At 45.2% G+C, this 15,029-nt stretch overlaps 2 pseudogenes; both read left to right on the plus strand.

Moving 5' to 3' along the window:
• LOC109732209 (uncharacterized) overlaps positions 1 to 12,818 on the plus strand; it is a 31,176-nt pseudogene extending 18,358 nt beyond the window's left edge.
• Positions 12,819 to 14,727: 1,909 nt separating this feature from the next.
• LOC109787535 (UDP-glycosyltransferase 91C1-like) overlaps positions 14,728 to 15,029 on the plus strand; it is a 42,531-nt pseudogene continuing 42,229 nt past the window's right edge.

The following is a 15,029-nucleotide window of genomic DNA, read 5'->3' on the forward strand; positions in this document are numbered from 1 at the left end:
CCATAGGAGGTATTATTCATGTAAACAGAATAACCATTATTCTCTGACTTAAATGAATAACCATATTGCAATAAACATGATCTAATCATGTTCATGCTCAATGCAGACACGAATGCAAACAACATTTATCTAGGTTCAACACTAATCCCGAAGGTAGAGGGAGCATGCGATGGTGATCACATCAACCTTGGAAACACTTCCAACACACATCGTCACCTCGCCCTTAGCTAGTCTCCGTTTAATCCGTAGCTTTTGTTTCGAGTTACCAATATTAGCAACTGAACCGGTATCTAATAGCCATGTGCTACTAGGAGTACTAGTAAGGTACACATCAATAACACATATATCAAATATACTTTTGTTGAAGTTGCCAGCCTTCTTATCTACCAAGTATTTGAGGCAGTTCCGCTACTAGTGACAGTTCCCCTAATAGAAGCACTTCGTCTCGGGTTTGGGTTCTTGGGTTTCTTCATTGGAGCGGCAACTGGCTTGCCATTCATGAAGTTTCCCTTCTAGCCCTTGCCCTTCTTTGAAACAAGTGGTCTTGTTAACCATCAACACTTGATGCTCCTTCTTGACTTCTACCTTTACGGCCTTAAGCACGACGAACAGCTCCGGGATCAACTTCCTTTGCATGTTATAGTTCATCACGAAGCTCTACTTAGCTTGGTGATAGTGACTGGAGAACTCCATCAATCACTTCTCTTATCTAGAAGATTAACTCCCACTTGATTCAAGCGATTGAAGTACCCAGACATCCTGAGCACATGCTCACTGGCTGAGCTATTCTCCTCCATCTTGTAGGCAGAGATCTTGTCAGAGGTCTCAACATCTCAACACGGGCATGAGCCTGAAATACCAATTTTAGCTCTTGGAACATCTCATATGTTCCATGGCGTTCAAAATGCTTTTGGAGCACCGACTCTAAGCCGTGAAGCATGGCGCACTAAACTATCAGGTAGTCATCAAAACGTGTCTGCCAGATGTTCACAACATCCACAGACGACGCCAGAGGGGTTGGCACACCGAGCGGTGCATCAAGGACAGAAGCCTTATGCGTAGCAATGAGGACAATCCCAGACTACGGCCCTAGTCCGCACAATTGCTTACAATATCTTCCAACTTAGTCTTTCTCTAGGAACGTATTAAAACATGGAGCTAAAGCGCGAGCTATTAATCTACAACACAACTTGCAAAGACAATTTAGACTATGTTCATGATAATTAAGTTCATCTAATCAAATTGTTTAATGAACTCCCACTCAGATAGACATCCCTCTAGTCATCTAAGTGATACATGATCCGAATCGACTAGGCCGTGTCCGATCATCACGTGAGACGGACTAGTCATCAACGGTGAACATCTCCATGTTGCTCATATCTACTATATGACTCATGTTCGACCTTTCGGTCTCTTGTGTTCCGAGGCCATGTCTGTACATGCTAGGCTCGTCAAGTCAACCTAAGTGTTTCGCATGTGTAAATCTAGCTTACACCCGTTGTATGCAAACGTTAGAATCTATCACACCCGATCATCACGTGGTGCTTCGAAACAACGATCCTTCGCAACGGTGCACAGTTAGGGGGAACACTTCCTTAAATTTTGTGAGGGGTCATCTTATTTATGCTACCGTCGTTCTAAGCAAATAAGATGTAAATATGACAAACATCACATGCAAATCATAAAGTGACATGATATGGCCAATATCATCTTGCGCCTTTGATCTCCATCTTCGAGGCGCGGCATGATCACCTTCGTCACCGGCATGAAACCATGATCTCCATCATCGTGTCTTCATGAAGTTGTCTCGCCAACTATTACTTCTACTACTATGGCTAACGGTTAGCAATAAAGTAAAGTAATTATATGGCATTTTCATTGACACGCATGTCAAACACTAAATTAAGACAACTCCTATGGCTCCTGCCGGTTGTCATCCTCATTGACATGCAAGTCGTGATTCCTATTACAAGAACATGATCAATCTCATACATCACATATATCATTCATCACATCCTTTTGGCCATATCACATCACATAGCATACCCTGCAAAAACAAGTTAGATGTCCTCTAATTGTTGTTGCATGTTTTACGTGGCTGCTATGGGTTTCTAGCAAGAACGTTTCTTACCTACGCAAAAGCCACAACGGTGATATGCCAATTGCTATTTACCCTTCATAAGGACCCTCTTCATCGAATCCGATCCGACTAAAGTGGGAGAGATAGACACCCGCTAGCCACCTTATGCATCAAGTGCATGTCAGTCGGTGGAACCTGTCTCATGTAAGTGCACGTGTAAGGTCGGTCCGGGCCGCTTCATCCCACAACGCCACCGAATCAAGATAAGACTAGTAGCGGTAAGCAAATTGAACAAATCATCACCCACAACTACTTTGTGTTCTACTCGTGCATAGAATCTACGCATAGACCTAGCTCATGATGCCACTATTGGGAACGTAGTAATAATTCAAAATTTTCCTACGTGTCACCAAGATCAATATAGGCGATGCTAGCAACGAGAGAGAGGGAGTGCATCTTCATACCCTTGAAGATCGCTAAACGGAAGCGTTACAAAGAACGCGGTTGATGGAGTCGTACTCGCGGCGATTCAAATCGCGGAAGATCCGATCTAGCGCCGAACGGACGGCGCCTCCGCATTCAACACACGTACAGCCCGGGGACATCTCCTCCTTCTTGATCCAGCAAGGGGAGAGGAGAAGTTGAGGGAGAACTCCAGCAGCACGACGGCATGGTGGCGATGGAGCTCGTGGTTCTCCGGCAGAGCTTCGCTAAGCACTATGGAGGAGAGGAGGTGTTGGAGAGAGGAAGGGGCTGCGCTAGGGACGGGTGTCCCGCAGCCCTCCCACCCCCCACTATTTATAGGAGAAGGGGAGAGGGGGACGGCGGCCAAGGGGAAACCCTAGATGGGTTTTGGGCGCCCCCACCCCTAGGAGACTTGCCCCCAAGCCAGGAGGGGCGGCTGCCCTAGGGGAGGCGCCCCCACCTCTCCTGGTTACGTGATAGGGATTGGGAGGGGCGCACAGCCCCTTAGTAGGCTGGTTTGCCCCTTCCCCTTGGCCCATAAGGCCCCCAACGCTTGTCGGGGCCTCCGAAACCCCTTTCGGACATGCTGGCCATAGCCTGGTACCCCCGGAACACTTTCGGACTCCAATACCCTTCGTCCAATATACCGATCTTCACCTCCGGACCATTCCGGAACTTCTCGTGGCGTCCGGGATCTCATCCGGGACTCCGAAAAACCTTTGGTAACCACATACTATTTCCCATAACAACTCTAGCGTCACCGAACCTTAAGTGTGTAGACCCTACGGGTTCGGGAACCATGCAGACATGACCGAGACGTTCTCCGGCCAATAACCAACAACGGGATCTGGATACCCATATTGGCTCCCACATGTTCCACGATGATCTCATTGGATGAACCACGATGTCGGGGATTCAATCAGTCCCGTATACAATTCCCTTTGTCTATCGGTATGTTACTTGCCCGAGATTCGATCGTCTGTACCCCTATACCTTGTTCAATCTCGTTATCAGCAAGTCTCTTTACTCGTTCCGTAATGCATGATCCTGTGACTAAATCCTTAGTCACACTGAGCTCATTATGATGATGCATTACCGAGTGGTCCCAGAGATACCTCTCCGTCATACGGAGTGACAAACCCCAGTCTCGATTCGTGCTAACCCAACATACACTTTCGGAGATACCTGTAGTGCACCTTTATAGCCACTCAGTTACGTTGTGACGTTTGATACACCCAAGGCACTCCTACGGTATCTGGGAGTTGCACAATCTCATGGTCTAAGGAAATGATACTTGACATTAGAAAAGCTCTAGCAAACGAACTACACGATCTTGTGCTATGCTTAGGATTGGGTCTTGTCCATCATATCATTCTCCTAATGATGTGATCCCGTTATCAATGACATCCAATGTCCATGGTCAGGAAACCATAACCATCTATTGATCAACGAGTTAGTCAACTAGAGGCTTACTAGGGACATATTGTGGTCTACGTATTCACACATGTATTACGGTCTCCGGTTAATACAATTATAGCATGAACAATAGACAATTATCATGAACAAGGAAATATAATAATAACCATTTTATTATTGCCTCTAGGGCATATTTCCAACATGAAAGTCATTCCCCATGCCTCAGCCATAGGTTCTATATAGTATGCCATGCTGTGTACCAGACCTATTGTATACCTTAGCATGAGTTTGGAAAGGGATTACAATAGTGATCTAGGAGTAGATCACTGGACATCGGTCAAAATTATCCTTAGAGGACTAAAGAAACATTTCTCGGTTGTGGAGGTGATAAAAGAGTTCGTCGTAAAGAGTTATGTCGATGCAAGCTTCGACACCAATCTGGATGACTCCGAGTCTCGATGTGGATACATATTGAAAGTAGGAGCATTTAGCTAGAGTAGCTCCGTGCAGAGCATTGTAGACATAGAAATTTGCAAAATACATACGGATCTGAATGTGGTAGACCCGTTGACTAAACCTCTCTCACAAGCAGAACATGATCACACCTTAGTACTCTTTTGGTGTTAATCACATGGCGATGTGTACTAGATCACTGACTCTAGTAAACCCTTTGTGTGTTGGCCACATGGCGATGTGAACTATGGGTGTTAATCACATGGTGATGTGAACTATTGGTGTTAAATCACATGGCGATGTGAACTAGATTATGGACTCTAGTGCAAGTGGGAGACTGAAGGAAATGTGCCCTAGAGGCAATAATAAAGTTATTATTTTATATTTCCTTATATCATGATAAATGTTTATTATTCATGCTAGAATTATATTAACCAGAAACTTGATACATGTGTGGATACATAGACAAACACCATGTCCCTAGTAAGCCTCTACAAGACTAGCTCGTTAATCAAAGATGGTTAAGTTTCCTAACCATAGACATGTGTTGTCATTTGATGAACGGGATCACATCATTAGGAGAATGATGTGATGGACAAGACCCATCCGTTAGCTTGGCATAATGATCATTCAGTTTTATTGCTATAGCTTTCTTCATGTCATATATATATATATATATATATATATATATATATATATATATATATATATATATATATATATATTCCTTTGACTATGAGATTATGCAACTCCGGATACCGGAGGAATACCTTGTGTGCTATCAAACGTCACAACGTAACTGGGTGATTATAAAGATGCTCTACAGGTATCACCGAAGGTGTTTGTTGGGATGGCATAGATCGATATTAGGATTTGTCACTCCGAGTATCGGAGAGGTATCTCTGGGCCCTCTCGGTAATGCATATCAAGATAAGCCTTGCAAGCAATGTGACTAATGAGTTAGTTGCGGGATGATGCATTACGGAACGAGTAAAGAGACTTGCCGGTAATGAGATTGAACTAGGTATGAAGATACCGATGATCGAATCTCGGGCAAGTAACATACCGATGACAAAGGGAATGACGTATGTTGTCATTGCGGTTTGACCGATAAAGATCTTTGTAGAATATGTAGGAACCAATATGAGCATCTAGGTTCCACTGTTGGCTATTGATCAGAGATGTGTCTCGATCATGTCTACATAGTTCTCGAACCCGTAGGGTCCGCACGCTTAACGTTTCGATGACGATTTTGTATTATATGAGTTATGTGATTTGGTGACTGAATGTTGTTCGGAGTCCCGGATGAGATCACGGACATGACGAGGAGTCTCGAAATGGTCGAGAGGTAAAGATTCATATATAGGATGATAGTATTCGGACACCGGAAGTGTTATGAGGTTACCGGGTACGTATCGGGTCACCAGAAGGGGTTTCGGGCACCCCCCCGGCATAGATATGGGCCTTATTGGGCCAAGGGCGGGACGGACCAGCCCCTAAGGGGCTGGTGCCCCCCCATATGGGCCGGCCTAAGTGGAGAAAGGAAAAGGGGAGGAGGAAAGGAAATAGAGGGAATAGGATTCTGTTCGCACACGAACACGTCACCGTGTACTCTCGACGCCGGGGGTGATGCACCGCAGCTCACGTCGAAGGAGACCCGCCGGAAGCACGGTACGCAAGACAATCCGGCGGGCGCTTTTGTACACCCGAAACCCCATACGTCCGGGAGGGACCCCGTCAGGGCGCGCGGCGGCTATGGGCTGCCCTAGGTCGGCCTGACCGCCCCTAGGGCCTCGAGGTTCGTCGCCCTGCAATGAAGAAGAACGAGGAAGAAGAAGGACAAGGGAGAAGGAAAAGTAAAGGTACAAGATGTAGATAGATTTGTTCGATTGTGTGTTGTTGTTCAATCGGCCGTCACCTCTTATCTATATAAGAGGCGGATGGACTTCCCGTACAAGAAAAGGACTTGCCTTGTCGTCCAAATCATCAAAATCTAACCAAACTTGGACTTCTCACGACCTCCGGCCCGGATGTCCGGCTCTAGGCCCGGATGATCCGGCCTAGCCCAGTTTTCTGACAGCAGCTCACTCTTTTGGCTCTAGAATCCACATACGACCTCGGATTTGGATGTTTTTATATTAAAATCAACAGTCTCGACGATACACACAACTTTCATGTTGAACACTTTTCGATCCGAGGCCATCATGGTGTTTCGGGCCGTTTTCTTAAGTCTGTAGTAGAAAAAGTTGTCCGGACGTCCGGACTTCTACCCGGATTGTCCGGCCTCCACCCGAATCATCCGGGACTGGACCCAGATCATCCGGCTTCATCATAAACCTTATGTTGTTTTCGGTGCTTCAATTTCCCGGATGATCCGGATCCCGGCCCGGATGATCCGGCCAAACACTGCTGCAGCGCACGATTTTGCCTGTAACTTTTGCATACGACCTTCGATGGGAACGATTCTTATATCAAAATCGTCCGTTTCAGCGAGACGAAGAACTTTGCAGTTGTAACTTTTTCCATCAGAGGCCATCTTGGGGTGTAATCAGCCGAATACTGTTCTGAATACAAAATCTCAGTACTTCGAACACAACTTCGGCCTTAGAGATGAGATCGGATGGCTACGGCCCAAATATCAAAGTTTCTCCTTTTGACGATATGGAACTTTCTCACTTTGATCGATTTTCCATTTGAGGCCTTCTTAATTACGTTTTTGACCATGCCAAAATCTGGTGTCAACACATGCCCCCTGTTTTTCGGCAAAACTTGTGTGCCGAAAATAACTTGCACAAAGTTTGTTCTAAGAGCGATGTCAACACTCCATCGTCCGTTTTGTACGTGCTTTGGACGATAAGTATATATCGGCCATTTAGATTAGCAACAAAAGTGAAGCTAATCGAACATATAATGCTTTGGTAATACCCTTTCATGATGTAAGAAATTATATTGCATCCATGGATTAAAATAAGCCCATTGAGGGTAACCAATCATACCTGATGAAGAATTCCATGGCATAGGCATCAACGGCATTGTTGAAGAAAATGGATAATGTGTGGACCGAAGATGTTGAAACCTTCGGCTTGGTCCTTCATAGCTTTCACTCTTTTCCTTCTTCACCTTTGTCGCACTCCTTGTGAAGGAAGCTCGCACATAATTCTTATTTTGAATATTTCCTTTGGGAACCCATGCCATGTTTCTCTTTTCAAGTTCTTGTGCACTAAGCTTCTGCAACTCATTCTTTTGCCAATACGATAAGCCGAGTGGGCACCCCGGTTGCGATTTTGTTTGAAGTAATGGCAATTCTTGTTTTACCTTGTGCACTCTCAACTTCTTCCCTTCAGATTTGACACTTGATTGACTTGCCTCATTGCATTTTGTAGCCAGTGTCAACACTTTAATTGGCTCTTTTTGATTTGAGATCATATCTGAAGTGGCACTCTTACGACCATCTCTTTTGACGTGGTAGATTTGCTCAACCACCTCCTTATTCTTCCTTGTGCACCAGACCGATTCTTTTTTGAAACGGTCTTGTACATATGGCTGCTCATTGAACATTGGTCTTCTTGGAGCTGCATAATACTGGCGAGATGGTTTATAATAATATGGAGAATGTGCCCTTGTATCATACTTGTCCCATGATGGATATGGATTTACGTGAGCATAGGGAGACATCCACGACATTGGCATTGGCGGCCCAAAATAAGGATATGAACAAGTTGCATTCAAATTCTCTTCTTGCCAATATCGATCCTTGGATTTGCGCCTAGGGGGTGATCTTGATGCTTTTGCATTAGTTGGCCGATAAGCACTGTTCTCCTCACTTATCTTCTGATATTTTTCCAATAGTTGCGCGAAAGTGACTTTCGGCTTTTTACCTTTGTGCTTACGTCGGCCTTTGTTTTCTTTGGTTGTGCTTGCACCGATCTTTGGATTTTCTCGTTGCCCCCCAGTACTTGGCGTCTTTTGTGCAACCTCGATAGAATTTTTCTCTCTCAACAATATTATCATTGTGCTCTTGAACAACTTCCTTACTTGAAAGCTTGATCCCATTACCGACGGTCCTTACCTCCTCGTGTTTAGATGGATCGGCTTGAAGCAGCCGATACAAAAACCGTTTGCCGTCAGGACCAATCGGAATAGACTGGTCATCCCTTGGTGTTTCAACAAATTTCAATCGTCCTTTTTCAATGGCCGATTTAACTATTTGGCGAAACATATTGCAATCCTCAAAACGATGCTTGAACGAATCATGCAACTTACAATACATTCATCCTCGGATAGATAGTTTTTCATGGTGATCAAGAACTCTAATGTAATTATTTTTCAGCAACCAATCAAATATTTCATCACACATGCTTGAATTGAAGGGATGCTTCTCATTTTTAGCCAATCTTGGTGTGAGAACGGCTTTCCAGGTAAGCAAACGAATGGTTTAGAATACCCCCATTCGGCTATGCATTATGTTTTGCATTCTATCTCCGATGTCTTTGGATAAGATATTATACTAGCATCAGTTTTCTCAATAGAATTTAACCTTGACTTTAAAATTCTGAAATGAAAATAGTTAGAACATATATGTCTCAATTGAGACCAAGTGTAAGCCAAGTAAGAAACAAGCAAAGCTACCCAATTATATATGAACTTTTGATAAAGCAATGGGGAAAACTTTGGCTGCAATAATAAGTCACAATCGGTCTTTATAACTAGCACAATGTGTTGACCGATATGCTTTGCAACGATTTTATTGCTAAAAAATAAATTACCCTTCTTCATTGGTATTTCAAGATTGCTTATGAGAATTTTTCTAATAGAAGCATCAACAATAAAGTTGCGACCAAATTGGAAGATAGGTAAATCACTTGCTAGACATACCTCTTCGAATACGTTGGGAGAGCATGATGGTTGCGTTACTTGAACGATATCTTGTTCCCCTTTCGAATAGCTCCCCAGCGCCTTGTCATCCTCTTTTTCTAGAATAGATTCGGCTTACGTAATATTTGATTCGGTCTTTTCAATAACCGAATTAACTTTGTTTTCCGAATCACCACTCTTTTTGATAATTCTACCCACACTCAATGCTTTCTCTTTTTGACATAATCTAGCTTGTATTGCAACATAATTAATAGGCTTTCCCTCTTTTATTAATTCATGTAGAACAACATTGCATTCGTTCCAAAAAGACGTAAGGTTTTTCTTAATGACCCAATCTGGATAGAATTGCCCCCGATACTTTTAGACTCTTTCGGTAACGAGATGTCGCCGAAATTCTGTAATTGTGCAGGGGAAACATTGTACGCCATGGTACTAGGTGAAGGCACATGTGATCCTATAGAATTTTCAGTTCTTCGGCTATTAACGTAAAGGTGCAAAGCCGAATTATGAATACCTATAGTTGCATATGGTGCCAAAACATTAGAAGCATGAGGTGTAGCATATGATGGTTGAGGGTAATTGGCCGGACAACTAGTAGCAGTATGGCCAATTCCTCTATCCACCGGCATGTTTCGATTAACATATTGCAAGCTAGTTGCCGACGAATAAAAAGGTGAAATACTTTGTTGCATACTATCCGAAGTTCCCGTGTTAGGTGTTTCAACTTGATTAACCGAACTCATCATGTTGTTCATCGGCATATGAATTTCTGGGGTTGCTGATGCATGGGAGTTGGAATACATATGTTGCATGTTGCTAAAATTATATGAGGTAGAAGCATGAAGGTTTTGTTGCATCGGCTCTTGAACATAATTAGATGCATGATTGATAAAGCTAGGGCTAGCCGATACATTATGCTCATTAGATGATCTAGCAACAACATATGCATTATTTGCATCTACATATGTGAATTGAGTATTCATATTACCTTCGTAGATTGCAAACCCTAGATGACAATCTCTTCGTAGCAAGAACAGGCCAGAGATCGTTCAAAGCTTCGTCCCCAGCGGAGTCGCCAAAAAGTGTGTTCGCACATGAACACATCACCGTGTACCCTCGACGTCGGGGGTGATGCACCGCAGCTCACGTCGAAGGAGACCCGCCGGAAGCGCGGTACACAAGACAATCCGGCGGGCGCTTTTGTACACCCAAAACCCCACACGTCCGGGAGGGACCCCGTCAGGGCGCGCGGCGCCTATGGGCTGCCCTAGGTCGGCCTGGCCGCCCCTAGGGCCTCGAGGTTCGCCGCCCTGCAATGAATAAGGACGAACAAAGAACGAGGAAGAAGAAGAACAAGGGAGAAGGAAAAGTAAAGGTACAAAATGTAGATAGATTTGTTCGATTGTGTGTTGTTGTTCAATCGGCCGTCACCTCTTATCTATATAAGAGGCGGATGGACTTTCCGTACAAGAAATGGGCTTGCCTTGCCGTCCAAATCATCAAAATCTAACCAAACTCGGACTTCTCACGACCTCCGGCCCGGATGTCTGGCTCTAGGCCCGGATGATCCGGCCTAGCCCAGTTTTCTGACAGCAGCTCACTCTTTTGGCTCTAGAATCCACATACGACCTTGGATTTGGACGGTTTTTATATCAAAATCAACTGTCTTGACGAGACGCACAACTTTCATGTTGAACACTTTTCGATCGGAGGCCATCTTGATGGTGTTTCGGGCCGTTTTCTAAAGTCTGTAGTAGAAAAAGCTGTCCGGACCCACATCATCCGGCTTCATCATAAACGTTCTGTTGTTTTCGGTGCTTCAATTTCCCGGATGATCCGGACCCCGGCCCGGATGATCCGGCCAAACACTGCTGCAGCGCATAATTTTGCCTGTAACTTTTGCATACGACCTTGGATGGGGATGATTCTTATATTGAAATCGTCCGTTTCAACGAGACGAAGAACTTTGCAGTGGTAACTTTTTCCATCAGAGGCCATCTTGGGGGCGTAATCAGCCGAATACTGTTGTGAATACAAAATCTCAGTACTTCGAACACAACTTCGGCCTTAGAGATGAGATCGGATGGCTATGGCCCAAATATCAAAGTTTCTCCTTTTGACGATATGGAACTTTCTCACTTTGATCACTTTTCCATTTGAGGCCTTCTTAATTATGTTTTTGACCATGCCAAAATCTGGTGTCAACAGATCCCCCCTTCCTTTCCCCTCTCCCCTCTTTCCTTTCCTCCTACTTGGGGCGCCCCATGGCTGTCCCCCTCACCCTCCCACCTATATATATGTGTGGGGAGGGGGTGCCTAGAACACACAACAAACATTGTTAGCCGTGTGCGGCGCCCCCTTCATAGTTTACGCCTCTGGTCATATTCACGTAGTGCTTAGGCGAAGCCCTGCGCGGATCAGTTCACCATCACAGTCACCACGCCGTCGTGCTAACGGAACTCTCCCTCGACACTTTTCTGGATCAAGAGTTCGAGGGACGTCATCGAGCTGAACGTGTGCAGAACTCGGAGGTGTCGTACGTTCGGTACTTGATCGGTTGAATCGAAAAGACATTTGACTACATCAACCGCTTTAAACTAACACTTCCACTTTCGGTCTACGAGGGTACGTGGACACACTCTCACCCTCTCGTGGCTATGCATCTCCTAGATAGATGTTGCGTGAGCGTAGGAATTTTTTTAAATTGCATGCTACGTTCCCGACACAATGATGTCAGCTCAGAAGCTCACATTGAGGTTATGTGGCAGATCAAGCCAGGCATGAAGGAACATCAGTTGGAGAGCCTCTTTCGTGGCCATGCATCGATGCACGAAGGCTGCCGACGTTGCGCCTACACATGCATATGTGCCACTGGATAGAACACTTCTATTCTTCATTATGGACAAAATGACGGGACGGTGAACGACGGAGACTTGGCTCTCATGGACATGGGAGCTGAATACAACTTCTATAGTTCTGACATCACATGTTCATACCCCGCCAATGGGAAATTCACAAGAGACCAGGTAGTTGTGTACAATCATGTCCTCAAGGCCCATAACGACGTGATATCGCATATGCGGCCTGGAGTGAAATGGATCGACATGACAAGCTGGCGGAGCGGAGAATACTTGAGTCTCTAGAGGAAGAAGATATCATCCACGGTGATGTCGGTGACATGATGGACAGAAGGTTGGGTGCTGTCTTCATGCCTCATGGTCTTGGGCACTTGCTTGGAATCGACGTCCATGATCCCGGAGGCTACCCTGAGGGTTTAGAGAGGCCAGAGGAGCCGGGATTGAGATCCTTGCGGACCACAAGAGAACTTAAACAAGGCATGGTTATTACGATCGAGCCGGGATGTTATTTCATTGACGCTTTGCTGAGGCATGCCAGGGATGACCCAATTTGCTCAAACTTCTTCAACTAGGAAAAGATAGAAATGTACAAAAGCTTTGATGGTGTTCGCATTGAAAGTAATGCGTATGTCATGGCGCAAGGATGCAAGAACCTCACGAACTGCCCCTGAAGAGATCTGGGAAATCGAAGCGGTAATGGCTGGCGCGCCATGGCATTCGCGTGATTCCTGTTCCAGTGTGACAACAACAAAGAATGGCCTTCCCAAAGCCTAAGCATTTCAATTCGCCATGCCCTTGAGAGAAATAAAGATAACAATAATAATTTTATGAAATATAGGGTGCTTTTTTGCGGAATAAATATAGGGTACTTTGATAAACAAAGAGCCTCTCACAAGCTGTTGGTTGGTTTGAGTTTTTGATTTCAATATAAGATAGACTAGGACTTGTTCTAGCTTGTCTTGTTCTCAAAGAAGATCCTACTATCTATATATATATATACTCGAGTAATACAATAAACAATTCCAAGCTATCGTGTATACACCCTCTTCTCGCTCTATCATGTATACATCCTCTTCAAAGTTTTCATTTATAAAAGTTGTTTTGACATCCATCTGTCATATATCATAGTTGTAATATTTAGGAATTCCCAACAGAATCTGCAGAGACTTGAGCATATCTATGAGCGTGAAAGTCTCGTCTTAGCGAACTCCTTAAATTTGCCGAAACCTTTTCGTGAGAAGTCTAGCTTTATAGATAGTAGATTACCCTTCACCTCCATCTTTCTTTGGAAATCAATTTACATTCAATAGATTTCACTCCCTCTGGAGGCTCTACTAAGCTTCACACTTGGTTTTCGTACATGGAAGTGTTTGTTAACCTAAAGGTCCTGACAAGAGGGGTTAGTGGCATGTTACCATTGTATACTCTACATGGAGTATTAATTTTGGACGCCGATAACGCCCACACGTGTGGCATACTAGATATCCGCTTACACACCATGTGTGGCGTGAGCAGGAGGCAGCCCCCACGGGCTGTGTGTGGACGAACATTGGAATTGCCCACACGTGTGGGTGCAGCTACTTCGTGCCACATGCGCAAAAAGTACTATCATCTTCATCTCGCGCGTGTGGCACGAAGCAAAAATGCCCACACTTCCTGCCGCAACTACGTGAGGTACCCCGCGGGATGACGGTTTAGTTGCCATCCGGGATGGTAGATGTAGTTATCCAGGATGGCAAATATAGTTGTAAAAGCATGACAACTCTATTTGTTTTGGTTAACTATAGTTGTCATGTCTAATTTATGGTAGTTGCCGCGTGTAATCAAACCATAGTTGCCTTATGTGATTAACTACTTGACACATAGGGTCAAACAGTAGTTGCCATGTGTGTTTACCTAGTTGTCACGTGTGGTACAATCATAGTTGCCATGTATGGTTAATCGCAGTTGCCATATGTGTTTACCCTGGTTGCCACGTACGCGCAACTGCAGTTGCCGTCTAGCAACGAATCACAATTGCCATGTGTGTTTACCTAGTTGCCACGTGCGCGCAACTGCAGTTGGCATCCAACAACGTACGAGTGTCATGTGGGCGAAAAGCAGTTCGCCCACACACGCGTGGACTAGGTGGTGGCTATGTGGGCAGAAACTAGTTCGCCCACACAGCGCAGCTGGCAAACCGCATGCTGCGGAGCATGTGGGCGAACTCTCCAACGCCCACACACCAGCCCCGTTCTACGTGGCACTCAAAATCCGCCTCAATATGCCAAGATTCGTGCAAACTCGACTGAACGGTGATCCAAGCATGTGGGCGAGTTGCAAAATTGCCACACATGTGGACGTTAGTATTTTCGTTAATTTTTACAAGATGTAACCATCATATCTTAATTTTTTACATACCCACAAAACAAATAATATCTTTATTTTTACAAGTTGTGGCCGTCCTATATTTTTTTATAAGATGTTACCATCATGTGATATACTGTATTTTACAAGATCCTACCATCATATATGGTCTATATGGTCTGGTCTCGGGTGTGAGCGAAGCACGGAGCACTACTACCACGCTGATCACCCTTGGCCATGGACGTCGGGTTCTCAACTACCGGGCCGCTTCGTCTCGTGATCTGCCCGTGGCTGGCGTTCGACCACCTGCTCCCGTACCTGGAGCTCGCGGAGCGCCTGGCGTCGCGCGGCCACCGCGTGGCTTTCGTCCCCACGTCGCGCCACCTCGCTCGCCTCCCGCCGCCCGCGTCGCCGTGCAACGTTGACCTCGTCGCGCTGCCGCTGCGGCGTGTCGACGGCCTCCCCAAGGGCGCCGACTCCACCAACGACGTCTCCGACGAGAAGCGGGAGCTCCACTGAAAGGCCTTCTGTTGAAA

The sequence above is a fragment of the Aegilops tauschii genome, chromosome 1 (assembly GCF_002575655.3).
Source record: "Aegilops tauschii subsp. strangulata cultivar AL8/78 chromosome 1, Aet v6.0, whole genome shotgun sequence".
Lineage (NCBI taxonomy): Eukaryota > Viridiplantae > Streptophyta > Magnoliopsida > Poales > Poaceae > Aegilops > Aegilops tauschii.